The sequence below is a fragment of the Trachypithecus francoisi genome, unplaced genomic scaffold, assembly GCF_009764315.1.
Source record: "Trachypithecus francoisi isolate TF-2019V2 unplaced genomic scaffold, Tfra_2.0 Contig01474, whole genome shotgun sequence".
In the NCBI taxonomy this organism is placed as follows: domain Eukaryota; kingdom Metazoa; phylum Chordata; class Mammalia; order Primates; family Cercopithecidae; genus Trachypithecus; species Trachypithecus francoisi.
Genome location: NW_022681435.1, coordinates 11821767 through 11835717, shown reverse-complemented (window position 1 = coordinate 11835717; position 13951 = coordinate 11821767). Strand labels below are relative to the sequence as shown.

At 38.9% G+C, this 13951-nt stretch overlaps 1 protein-coding gene across 1 annotated transcript in view; it reads right to left on the bottom strand.

Moving 5' to 3' along the window:
• Positions 1 to 11180, bottom strand: part of CDH7 (cadherin 7) — a 131190-nt gene extending 120010 nt beyond the window's left edge. Inside the window, exon 1 of the mRNA XM_033175269.1 lies at positions 10650 to 11180. The gene's annotated coding sequence lies outside the window, so the exon portion shown is untranslated. The remainder of the gene's footprint in view (positions 1 to 10649) is intronic.
• Positions 11181 to 13951: the final 2771 nt, after the last annotated feature.

Below are 13951 nucleotides of genomic sequence, written 5' to 3'. Positions count from 1 at the left end.
TATTTATTTCAGTTACAGAATTCTGATTATGCAAGAGATATAAAATCAGCCACAAAACAAACTTTCAAACACACCCCTAAAACACAGAGAAATGAGAATTTATGACAAAGTGCTCACTTAACTCACTATGTTGCACTTTGGTTTACGAATTCATTTTACTTCCTATAAATAAATCAATAATAGAATAATTAAGGCAAAAAAGTATCATTTGCCTATTTCTGTGTTTTTTTTTTTTTTAGGGAGACAAATATAGCATTGAGAATATAAAGCCAAAAGCCAAAAGATGTCTCCCCATTAAGGCAGAAAATGCACTATCCTCATAAGCTTTTCAGTCTTTCTAACTGTCCCTTGTGTAAGAGGAGTGTCTGTTATGCAATAAAAAAATACTTTTGATAGTCAAACTTCTTAAGAAAATGCTATATATAGTAAAAGAAATGTGAAATATATACATATATACAAATTTATCAAATTTTTAAATAGTTCACACAACTAGAACAGTTTCCAATGACTTTGTGCAATGAACTGTTAAAATGAATGCATACATTTAAAAATATATATCTATAAAGTTTTGATATTCCAGAGGGCATTTGAGAAAAATCCAACGTTCATCTAATTATTGTACCTGAGAGCCACCAGAATGGTAACTCTTATTAGAGCACATTAACTGCAGCCTGTGCAGAGAACCCAGTCTCCCCAAATCCAGATACCCTATCCAAGGATCAAAAATAAATTTACTCCACTTAGAAACCACCCTAGAGGGCCAGTTGTTCTAGACTTTGACTTGAAAAGAACAAGTAACTTGGGATCATTCCTTGGTGTTCCAATATAGGTACTTTAATTAAGTTTGAAAGTTTATTGTAGATAGGTCTGACTAACCCACCTGAAAGGCATGCTTCCTATAGTTTAAAAAGGCAGGGAGGTGCTGAAACTTTGATCTGGACATGGTATACTAGTGTAGAGATTACTCCAGTAATGAGATGAGAATCATGACGAGTGGTCTTCAGTAGGAATGGCTGACAGAATGGGAAGGGGCAAAGTCATGTAGCTTCTTCCTTCAGCTAGTGGCAAACCAGTCTCCTGGGGATGGGGAGGGATGGTCTAGAGTTCTGCTCAGGTGGCTGAGACAAGCATGTGAAGCCTGTGGCCATAGAACAGTTCCAGTTTCACTACTCTTCTCAAGAGAATGAATTCTCTCTTAAAGACAATGACATAAACACTTTGGCTCCAGATAATATATTTTTTAGATGCAAGAGAGCAAAAATTATATCATTTAGGCTACTTTATGTTTTGAGTGGATGTGGTAACATTGTTTCAGAGAGTGACAACATATTCAACTTCTAAAAACCTAAAGAGCAAATGAGCTTCTGGAATTCAATACTTGAGGAGTGAGTTACCAGTAAAGACTGTTGGTGTCTACATCGGATCAAGACTCAAATTCTAGGCCAGTTATGTCTTAACTATCTAATCTTGAACAAGTTACATTCTAAGAAGTTCCAGAAATAAAGCCTTAAGTCTCTCATCTATAAAACAAAGATGGTAATAATGGCATCTACTTCATAGGATTAAATGAGCAAATCATGAGATGCCAAAAATAGTGCCTGGCAATCAAAAATGTGTTTTTTAAAAGCTCTTGGAATTATTATCATATTTTTAGTTTGAAACTGGCTATGTTAAAATTAGTTTAAGGGTTGATGTTAGTTTTCACTGGAATGTTATCTATGTTCAAATGTTTTAGACAACTCTTACACCAAGGGAAAGCATTTTGATAGTTGTAGTTGGTTCCAGAGAACCATATGGTCATAAATCAAAAAATCAAGATGAATACAAAGGTGCCAAAGTACTATATATATGTATAACTCTTTATTTCTTACAGGCACGCCTTCTGTAATTTTTAAGAAATCAAACACAAATATCAGAACTGGAGAAATTTATTTTACTTCACTAGGTGTTTACTGATGAGGAACAAAGCACACAGTCTGGACTAGGGATAAGATCACAGGATTCACTGTCCTACAAGCTCCACCACTTGCTGTATGACCTTGGATCGCTCTGGGATTTTATTTTCTACATTTGCAAAATGAAGGAGCTGAATTCAATTATCTTATAAAGTCTATTATTTTTTCAGGTCCTATTTTTCTACTTTTTGACAATTATATATAATTGATTTTGCTAGCTCTTTTAAAGCTGTGATAAAATATATATTGTTAATAATAAAAGATAATGGGGTCTGGGCACTGTGGCTCATGCCTATAATCCCAGCAGTTTGGGAGGCCGAGGTGGGAAAATCATGAGGTCAGGAGATTGAGACCATCCTGGCTAACATGGTGAAACCCTGTCTCTACTAAAAATTAAAAAAAAAAAAAAAATATATATATATATATATATGTGTGTGTGTGTGTGTGTGTGTGTGTATTAGCCAGGCATGGTTCCACACACCTGTAATCCCAGCTACTCAGGGGCTGAGGCCCAAGAATCGCTTAAACCCACGAGGTGGAGGTTGCAGGGAGCCACTGCACTCCAGCCTGGGTGACAGAGAGAGATTCCGTTTCAAAAAAAAAAAAAAAAGATAATGGACAGAATGTAAAAGAAACATTTGACTTGCTTATAAAATGCAACATTCACTTTAAGAAGAGGTGTTTAATGTACTCTTCTTGCTCTTGGAGATTATTTCTCTTCCATTCAACAAGACTGGGGATTTATCAAACTAGCTAGAACATATAAAAAAGGGATTTACAGAACATAGCATGGGTGACATTAAAGTCATTGAAATAATGTCTGTGAAGGGAAGACACTTGATAATTGTGTAACTCATTTTAATCAAGGGTTTTTAAAAGCAGCTAGTATAAACATAAACCTTGATGAAGAAGGAGACCTACCCTATCATTGTATCTGTAGCATCTAAGACTGAAGTAGGCACATAACTGACATTCGGAAACTATGCAATGCTCATTTTCATTATGATCAACCTCATTTTTTAATATGAAAAGTTAACCATATAACAAGTCAAGATACAAATTCCTTGGTAAGTCAACCATGTTTATAAGTCACAATCACTTTCAAGAAAATTCCATTATATTTCTCTGCAGTATTTGAAGTATTTGCCAACCTCTTGAGCTAAATTGTCTTTACCCTGATCCAAATTCTACCAGAGTGCACAAGGATATTTAACTGGCATTGTGTATATTATTAGAGGACGAAATTTTCTTTTTTGAGATAAATGTACCTGTCATACCCTTTGTGGAGTGCACTTCGAAAATCAGAAAATAGTGTGTGAACCATTGTGATCTGAAGTGAGGATGTTTCATAATGTGTTCCCCAGTATTTTTGGCAGTAACCAACTCTGCCAGGAACATATGCCCTCTATAGCAGCGGAAGAGTCACATGGCCTCAGGTCAGGTGTCACCTTTCCTTATCAGTCTTTCACGAATGTTTGCCTTCCTTTTCAATCAAATCTCATTTTCAAGAGAAAGGCGAGTATAGCAGTTCAACTGATTTCATTCTGTCCTGAGCTGGGTATCATGAGAGAAATAAGAACTCTGAAGCATTATTTTAAAAAACCTATAGTTCTTTGTGGTTGTCAACCAGAAGTAACCCAAACTCAAACTTGAGAATTTTGTCATATATTATATAACCTCTTTATAAGGCTTTTTATATTCTCACAAATATCAACATGTAGAAAGCTACCACAATAACTTTTATTATATTTAAAGGAACTTGAGTACAGAGTAACAAATTGTTGACTTTTCACAATGGATTAAATATTGCCTCACAAATCTGTGCCCTAAAGCAAAAACACTGCATCCCTCTTTAGAAGTCTATGTGGTTTATCTTCTCTCTTTCTTCTACCTCCTTTCCCACCTGAGTTTCATATACAGGAGTTAAAAACAAGATTCACATCAGAAAAAAATGAGTACTCTGCATCCATGCATGTGGTTTGGAGAGTTGACCTCTTCACTATCACTAGGCCTTTTTAAAAGTGCAGGAAAGAATATAAAATACATATGGGTATACAGTTGAAGAAATGTCCACAGATCTGTATAAACTTTTGGACAGTAATAATATGGAACAAGATGGAACATTTCTGAAGAGAAAAACAAGAACAGGTTATATCTGAGGAGAGAATGGCACAGAAGTAAATCACAGATGTCTGAGGGAGTAGTGGGCCACTTGATAAACGATTAATCTGAAACGGAAAAAAAAAATCTGACGAAGATTTAAAATGATTTTGTTTACTCTAATATTTTAAGGCTAAAACTTGTATTTTAAAAAACAATTCATAATATTTTCCCATGTTTTACAAACTGAAATACATGAAAATCACCACAAGTAGTACTGTGATGAGTATAACAGACCTTAATCATCAGAATATAAAATGAAACACTGAAAAATATATTTTGAACAAACTGAAGCAAAAAGAAAAAAGAAGAGGTAAAAATCCCTTAGGCAGTATTTACTAAACCAACATCATTTGATATTAAATCGCTTGATCATGCTACCATTTTGTTCCAATTATTTTTGTTAAACTAAGTGGCAGTGTATTAGTTCCAAGTAGACTGTTTATTATTCATTTAACTTTAACAGCTAATGTTATTTTGCCAAAACAAATTCATTACTATAAAGTTTTCTTGTAATTTCTACTCCACTTGACATCTCTAGGAAACCACTTTTAACAGATCAAGTGACTATTGTGCTCTTAATCAAATGGTGTTTTCATACTTATAAACAATGACTAAAGGTCCTTCCATGCAAAAAAAAAAAAAAGAAAAATACTGTTATGCATTAGCATGTCAATTACTAATCAGCAGAACTGCAAGTCTTCCAGAACCTGTTCCATTTAAAGTCAGCATGCTAAAAACATAACAAGTATACATCATATTCAGCCATTGCACATTAACATATCACCACAAGAGTAGTTTTAAAAACATGCCTAATTGCCAATTAATTCATATGTTCTAGACTGCTTTTTTAAAAAGTGCACAGTTCTGTATGCTTTCTAGAAATAACATGTAATATAATATCTAACTATCAGCTATACTAAAGGAAATATAGGACTATTTTTGGTTTTGTGCCACTTAAAGTTGAACTGGAATGTTTGTTGCAGTCCAATATAAATAAGCAATGACTTACCACAATTAAAGACCACATTCCACCAAAGTTTCTCTAAATTCGAGGCAAGGAGCAGCTGCTCATGCTCTCTGCTGTCTGGAGTCTGCCTCAGATTCAGGTCTTCTGAAACTGTTTTGAAATATACTGAATATATACCACACTAACACACAGCTTACTGTCAATTGCTAACGCTGATTTAAATAAGTTATGCCTCTCTTTTAAAAATTGGTATAGTTTATGAGTAGATGGAGCATGGTAGTCCAAAAATAAATTCAATTATTTGCATTTTCTAGAAAAACAATTGTAAGAATGACATTTGAGGACTGTCAGTGTACTTACTAGAATAATCTACAAGAATCAAAAAATCCATAATGGTTGACTGACAAACACCTCCAGAATCTAACTGATATTCCCTGAGACATTTTGTTGGCTGACCTACGAAACATAATAGTACAAGAAATCACAGTCGGAATAATAGCAACAAAATATAAAAAATCTTGTTGACCTATTGGGAGTAAACTATCATTTCCAAGACTGCTTTAAGGTTGAACTACATTTAGACAGTAGCATGCTTTTAATGAATCTCTAAGTAAGATGAAAGATGCACATGTTTAAATGTGGAAATGACAGCATTCCACAGCAGGGGAACTATGCAAGATATTACCAATGTTCTAAGACCAGCCTTCTATTTACTAGTGTTTTTGTTTGTTTGTTTGTTTGTTTGGTGTAGTCTGGGAGAAGAACTCTGTTTCTTTTTAGGAATTCCTTGGGTATTTAATGGTTTTATTTAAATTCAATGAAGAGATTGCCTCCTGATTCATCCACTGTCTTCTCTGAAGACTTTCGTTTGCTCTTGTGTCCCCAGTACAGCTTCCACCTGTTACCACTGAAGTCCTCCCTGTGATTTATCCCAGACCACAAAGTTAGAGTAGTCTGCTTTGTGTACAGGGTAGTACTTATCCATTGTTGCTTTTGCCTATTTTTAATGTAGAACCGCTTAATACATTTTTGGGAATGCCAAAGGGGAAAAATATGTTCTAATTCCCTCCCATTCATGACTGAGCAGATGTCAGAATACAACACTAGAGAGAAAATAGTCTGGGACAGAGTGTTTTCAGAGCTGAAGCCACACTTTATTTTGAACCACAACACTACCAGCCACACTACTCAGGACAGTGTCTAAGACATAAATAAAGAGGAGACTATTTCAATACTGAAGAATGTAATAGTTTGGTTTTCATTAGGATTCATGTTAGAGGAAAAATCTTTTAAAATCCTCAAATTCTGCTGCTCCTTAAGTTTGAAGATTCCCAAAGTGGTGGAACCACAGATTGATGACATGTTTGAACTGCAATAGACGTTAGCAAAACCAAAGTAGCCCTTTCTTTACTTTGAATACAATGGAAATCTACAGATTCCCAGTGAAATGCCCAAGGTCACACAGCTAGGTACTGATCCAATATCCATTGCATAACTGGATGTAATGAGTATTTTCAAGTATTTGTTAAAAATTGCTCATTCTGATAATGAGTGCTTTTGCAATGTGTGATCTTTGGAACTTGCCATCTTTCTTAAAAGCCAAGCAAAGTAGATTTGATTGTACTTAAAATTTTTATATGACCATAAGTTTTAATTTTCTAAGGAGGTAATGGTAACCGTAATTATCATACAGAAGAGCAGAGAATGCAGACTAAGAAGAAAGGGTGAAGGAACCTATTGTTTAGGGTTGTATGTTTCTATCTTACAAAAAAATGAAGTGTGAGCTGTATCCAAATTTAAAATTGCTTTTTCCCTTCTAAACAACTCTGGAATCCAAAAATAACTTCCTACTACATTTTAACACAAGGTAGCTAACTATTTCCACTGAAATTTAAACAACAGCCTAGCAAACATTTTAGAAATAGGGTACCAACTCAGGACAGTATGTTAGGATAGAAAAATCTATATATGGGGCCATTTTGTTTGGCAAAATAAGTATCATTCCAATTGTACCCTTTCAGTTGGTGATATCAGTCCTATATTTTGAGATGACTGCTTGCTCCTGATATTCCCATTATAATCATCCTAAACTTAATGTTGCTATCTTCAGTTTCCAGTATAGTAATATATGAACATTAATTTGTTTCATCTGAATGCCATTTAAAGCTTAACATTACATTCAATAATTTTAATTTTGATGAAAGAGTCCTCTCTTTTCTACTTAAAAGGTATAATTTTTTACATTTTAATTAGTGAGGCTGGGGACTCTCTGTGATATGTGACTTCTCACGTAAAGAAACTGTGATCAAATCCATCAGCTCCCTGGGCCAGATAACATTACAACTACAGACCACAACCTCCTACTGTTAACTGGCCTAAATATGCAGGCAGGGGCCCTGGAAATGAATCACATAGCCTGTAGTGTGCATCTGGTTATCAAACATAGAAAACTTCTCAAAGTGGATTACAGACTCAATTTCAACTAAGCACAACCTCTGCTGTGGGTGAAAGGAATTTTTAAAAAGGGGAAACAAGAGTTTATAACTAACTAGAAGAAGCCTTTGTGAATTAAAAAGTAAACAAAGTAACAAGGCACAATCTTTCTGAGTGATTTATGTAATAACAAAACGGTAAAATTATATTCAGAGAGTTTTTTTATAATTTATTCTTACAAGAAATCTTAGCTGTAGCAACTTTAATTTTTAATTTACCCTTGTATTTACCTTGTGCCACGTGTGATTTATGTGACTTCAACAAAAGTCATCAGGCTTCAATAAACACTTTGCAAAATAGCAGAAAAGAGATTCTACCAGAATGAAAATCTATACTCTAATCTGAAATGAAGATATGGACAGATGTCTGCATATTCATTTGCACTGGTAATTTTATCCATGAGACTCACAGAATAACAAGGGGGAAGTGCTTGCAGGGGTATCTTTCTGCAGAACCAGCAAATCCCCAGAGGAGGCACTCGTGTATTGCTGGTTACAGCTAGATCTGCTCTGCTTGTCAGACGCTGGGGAGATGGTCACACACAAGACTCTGATCACATGTCTTCTTTCCTTGTCCTCAGCTCCCCTTTATCACCCCACCAAGTAGCATCTGATTCCTTCATCCAAGGAAGAAAAAGCTTCCATCTCAATCCCTTTGCAATCAACTAATGCATGTTAGTTATTTTAGAAGTTCCTGAAACTTCCAATTTAAGCTAAGGCTTTGAAGCCTTCCAATCAAGTTAAAGACATTTGTGTGTGTGTAAAAGAGAGAGAACCGTGATGTGATACAAGCTATCAAAGCAATAAATGTAAAACCTTATAAAACCCGGATTGGAATCATTCAGCAATAAATATCCACAGCACAGAACAATTTGCGAGTTCAGTATTTTGTAAAGTATTTCCGAAAGATCTGACAAAAAAAAGTATTTGCTCAACACAAAAATGTATTCACTTCCTCATATCAGTACACACTCTGAGGAGTTTATATCAGCTTTGCCATCAAAAAAGCAAAATGCTGAATAACAGGGAAACCAGTAAAGAAACAGTGCCCGTGGAGAGACAGTCATTTGATTTTTAGGCCAAGGAAGGCTGAACAGTGGCCAACTCCGCGTGCTCTCCACCCTCTCTTCTTCATTGGATACTAAACACTAGAGTCAATTCAAGGGTAAATTGCAGTAATATAGATGCTTTACAATTATCCTTTTATAAGAAAGGAAAAAGCTCTGTGCTATTAAATCAATAAAAGAAGACTTAAGAAGAGTTGTGAGTCTGTCAAGTGATTGTTAACACAATTCTAATGACCTCTTGCAGCCCTTAATTACAATAATATCTCACGTCGTAAATGCACAATGCCCTTTTATTAAAGCTGCAAACCTTAATAGCTTTTAGCAGGGTGATGGTCTGTGCTACTGAGTATTGTTTTCTTTATTTTTCTTTCCTCAGACAGACTCAGCTAGCTTTCCCAGATAAGACTATTAACGTTGGATGTTACCTAATTGCTCTGCTATCCCACTCCATATTAAACAGTAACACAGAAGCAAGACTTCCACAAAGTTGCCAGTCTTCCCACCTGCCTCAATTCTTTTGCATTTTAATTCATACTGTTCCAAATAGCCTTAAAAAGAAAGAAAAGTATTCTTCATGCATTTCCCCTTGACATATAGTAACAAGAAAATATCTTAGGTAAATCAAACTCTAACTAGTTCGTTAGGAAAGAGGTAATTCTTGGTGAGTTACTGAAAGCTTCAAATGTAACTTTTTTTTCTTAGCTCTTTTCTCCCCTAACAATTTGCCTTTATTAAGACACTCTTAAAACTATTTAGATATTGTGTCTATGCAAACTTTCCTTTAGAAAAGACTGCTACTGCTCCTAAACTCTTAAAATACACATTTTTTGTGTGAGGTGTTATCTGCTTTTAAAAATATATACCATACTTGTCACTTGGCAAGGGCCATATATTAACAAGTCACTTACATTTTTCTGTTTTTTTTTTTTTTGTATAAAGTTCTGTTTATCTACTTCTCTATGAAAAATGATCTGAACACCTGTCTGGTAGTTATAGAAATTATGAGGACAAGTCTTACATAAAGGTCTCACTTAATAAACGATCTAGTAGAGACAAGATATTTATTGCAAAGCAAAAGATGTTATAAGTACATTCCTGGTTCAATTTACAGATCTCCAAAGCCTTGATACACCCAATCCTTGATGGTTTCTCAACAGCTTGCCATTTGCCCAGTGCTGGGTGAACTCATTGCCAATCTTTACTCACCTGAACTATGACATTTAAGAAATCCGTAGGGTTAACGATCTAAAACGTGAAGCGGTACAGAATAACGGATCTTTTCTCATTAATCCACACTGGAAGGTTGAATACCAGCAACTAGCAGTGTACCATGTGCACCCATGAAGTCCACCATGCCTTCAGAGAAGCAGGGCGCCCTTTTCCCAGCGCACACTTAAGGTACTGCCAGGCGGAGGGGACGCAGGATGCAGATGAACCAGATCAGCAGAATACTAATTATAGAGGAAAAAAGTAAAGCACCCTGAGGTGAGCTCCACCTTCACGAAAGGTAAAAGGTGTCTAGAGCGGATGGTTCAAAGGACTCCTGCCCACAGCGGCGCATACCCCCTTCCAGCCTCAGACCTCTGCAGAACCCGGCGGCACAGCCGGCGCGGAGTTGTGCCCCCATCAGTCCGAGGTCGAGGGAGGAGCCTGCTTGTGTCCCTCTTTGAGGAGAGTGCTCCAGCCTGCCCATGTTTGCCGCTGCACCTGGAGAGTGCCGGGATTTGCTCTTACCCTCAACTACTACTCCTCGTGTCGCACCTGGTGTCTGTCAACACCGGCTTTCCGGGCCAAACGCCCCCGGCTCCGTCCACAAGCCTGTCCTGCCTTGCAGAGCCACGTCTCACGGCAACACGCAGTAACTTGGGGACGCCAAGGGAAACTCCGCACGGACATCCCCGCCCGCTCTCCGCTCACTGATTAGTCCTGCTTCCAAAGGCGCACAGCAAGGGCGCACATCTGCCCAGCGGCGCCTCCCCAGCCCCGCGCAGGCAGGCACACTCACCTGGGGCCTCGCTGCCCTCCCCGCGGCGTCAGACGCCGGGGACCCGGGCGTGTGCATCCGAAAGAACGTGCGCTCAGCCGCCGGGCGCCCGCGGGCTCTTGAGGACCCAGTGCGCGCAGCTCCGCGCGCGGGGCAGACTGGAGGCACGGGCTCGACACCCGCTCGGGCCCGCCCGGCACGGGCTCCTCCTCCAATCACAGCCCACTCCGCGGCGCTCGAGGACCCTACCCCGGCCTCGGGCGCCCGGGGCCCGCTGTCTCCGCTTGCTGAAAGGGGCCCCTCCGGCTCGCCCGGGCGGCTGAGACGCAAGGTCCGGAGCCAGCGGGAGCGCGCGGCCGGAGAGAGGGCGATAGGGCGCGCGGGAGAGGAGCAGAGAGCGCGCTGGAGCCGGGGCCGAAGAGGGAGGAGAAGAGAGCGACGGTGGTGGGCGGCGGGCGCCCGCTGTCAGTGCCGTCGGAGGCCGGCCCGGGGACTTCCGCGCCTCCCAGAGACCCAGTGGGGGCTACTGGAAATGAACGCGAAGACGGAGCCGCTCGGCCGCCACGCGCGCACACACAGACGCGCGCACCCTCGTGCACCCTCCTCCACCTCCCGCCTGACAGATCTGTACAGATGGATTCCTTAGCAGGAAAATAAAGAAGAGGGGTGAAAGTAGGAGGGGCTGCAGCCCATCCATCTCTCCGCTAGGCATTTGCATCTGAAAGCACGGAGCTGGAGGAGAGTTTTGAGGGTATTTTCAAGCTGCCCCCCCAACACCCACCTTAGCCTGTCGTGAAAGCCGTGATCAATTGAGCTCCTGAGGCATGAAGGCAAAGTCATAAAACTAATCAGAACTTACAGTTTTCTTGCTTGATAGTTTTGCCCTTTCAATCTCCTCGGACTGCCCTAGTTCTAGTTGTTGTTTTTTTTTTTTTTTTCTTGCAGACAATTTTCTCTCCAGCTGGGCTCTCTAATGCAAAACTTCCAAAGTGTATGATTTACTCGCAGGGCGGGACAGAGGACCCTTGCAAGGTGTGGAAGGAAGGAAAGAAGGAAGGAAGGGGATCTGGTCTTTTCTTAAGAGCACGGTGCAGTCCCTGGAGTTGAGCACGCTTTGTTTTCCCCTGCTCTGGTGCTCTTTTTAATCTGATGACTGGGTGTTCTGTCATAGGGGTTAGGAGGGGGAAGAGATCATTTCCAACTACGTTCGTTTCATTTTTCTCACTCTACCAATGGAAAGTGTCCTCTTTCTCTTACGCACTTATTCTTACTTAACCTTAGCAGTAATTCTTCGAATACCAGTTACATGGGCTTATACTTGTCGGTGCTATTATCTCTGATTTCGTGTGCTGTCAAGCACACTTTTCTGTCCCCAGTCCAGCCTCTCCTGGTCATTTAACTGGCACCATGCCTTCCCCAGCTCGCCCATTCAATTTAGTCAATGTTTAAAACCAAATTCTATGCTAATAATTCTAACAGCAATTTTGGACTCCTATTAAGTTCCAGATACCATCCTATGTTACTTACTTAACATTATGCATTTTAAAAGTTCTAACTGCAACCCCAAAACTCTCCAGATCCAGGGCTGCTTGGATGACCATTTCATGGTCCATTTCCACTCAGCTGTCAGCCGTCACCCAAATTCAAGATGCTTAGAAAAGACCTCTGTATCTTTTCTTAGATATTAGCTTGAATTTCCCCTGTATGTTCTTTTCTGTCAGGGGCACTATCGTTCACCTGGTACCCAGATATCAAACCTTGGCTTCATTTTGAGCTCTTTGAAATGTGTTAAAATGCTCAATTATTCTGGCTCATGTAGTACAATCTTTAGATTAACTTTAGATTTTTCTGGTAACGTTACATATATTTGCCTTGTTTTGCCTATGAACTGACTTCTGGGATGAGACTTTTTCTTATCACTGTTCTGAACTAAAAGCTTCAGGAGGGCAGTAATTAATATTCAATATCAGCAAGACACAGCACATGTTTGGCCCATAGTAAGCATTTCTTGAATAAAGAAGTGTTTGTATCCCATCTAGCATTTATCACAAATCTGACCATGTCAAGCTATTTTTCAACTGCTCATGGATTGCCTGGGTTGTTTGTCTATAGGAGGTCATGTTGTGATTGGGAATCAGAAACTGCGCTGTCTTCGTCTACTGGCTTGTTTTGATCAAAGGACATTGCATAGAAAAGGAAAATATTTTGAGGCCCTTTAAGAAAAAGATATTTTTCCTCAAGTTTTCGCGTTTTTCTCTTCTTACGACTACACATAAATATTGATTCCAAATGCATGCTTTCTTCTTAAACCATTCTACGTGCCTTCCTTTTCTAAAAAATTTCCTGAAATAATAACCTCTACAGAATCCAAAACAGGTGAAGTAATTTCACTTAACCAAAATTCTAGCCCTGGTTCCCACATTAACAGCTGTTGGTCTTAGAGGGAGGTCTAGATTCTTCTTGACCAAAAGTCACAACCTAGAGCAAGGGTAAGAACTGGGAATAATACAGACAGTAACCAAGGGACGCCTTTTATCTAAGGAGGCTGGGGATGGTCTCTTTCTGAGGAGATGGCACATAGACTGAGACGTAATGACGACAATGAGTCAGCGTTGTACAGCTCTGAGGGAAGAATGATCTAGGCAGAATAAACAAGGGGAATGTCTGTGGCAGGAAGGGGTTGGATGTATGTACTTCAGACAGGGAGGAGAATGGAGATGGATTATGTTGTAGTAATGGACATGGAATAGATCTTTCTAGGTCTTCCAGCCTCTGAAAGATGTTTCTATTTTATTCTGAGGAGGAAGCCCAGCATCAAGAACAGCAAATAAGAGTTCACCGGGCTTAAATTGTTGTCAAATTTAGGGTCAACACATGTTCTATTAGGTCCTTCCTCCTCTCCTTTCTTTTTCTCACAATTTCCGGTTTGATTAGAAGACCCAGTTTTCTGAGAAACGCACACAAAAAAAACAAACAACAACAACAAAAAACTGTAGTAGGTGAATCCCAAGGCACTACCAACCAAGGCACTGCCAGTTGTTTAAGATTCCTTGAACTGCAAACGCAAGCCATAATGTCTTACTTACAAAATGTCATGTTTTCTTATACATTTCAAATGTATGTTATAATATTTCTATCCTTGTGTGTGTATATACTTTCAAATTCCCTCAGTTGAAGGCTTTATGTCTTTAGTGTTGTATATAGCATTATTTGAATAAATGTCCCCTTTTCTACCCTAATTTAAAAAGTCCTCTTTTCAATTTATTTTCACTGTCTTGATTAAATTGAGAAAAGTTACCTGCACTGAAACTATATTTTGGAGA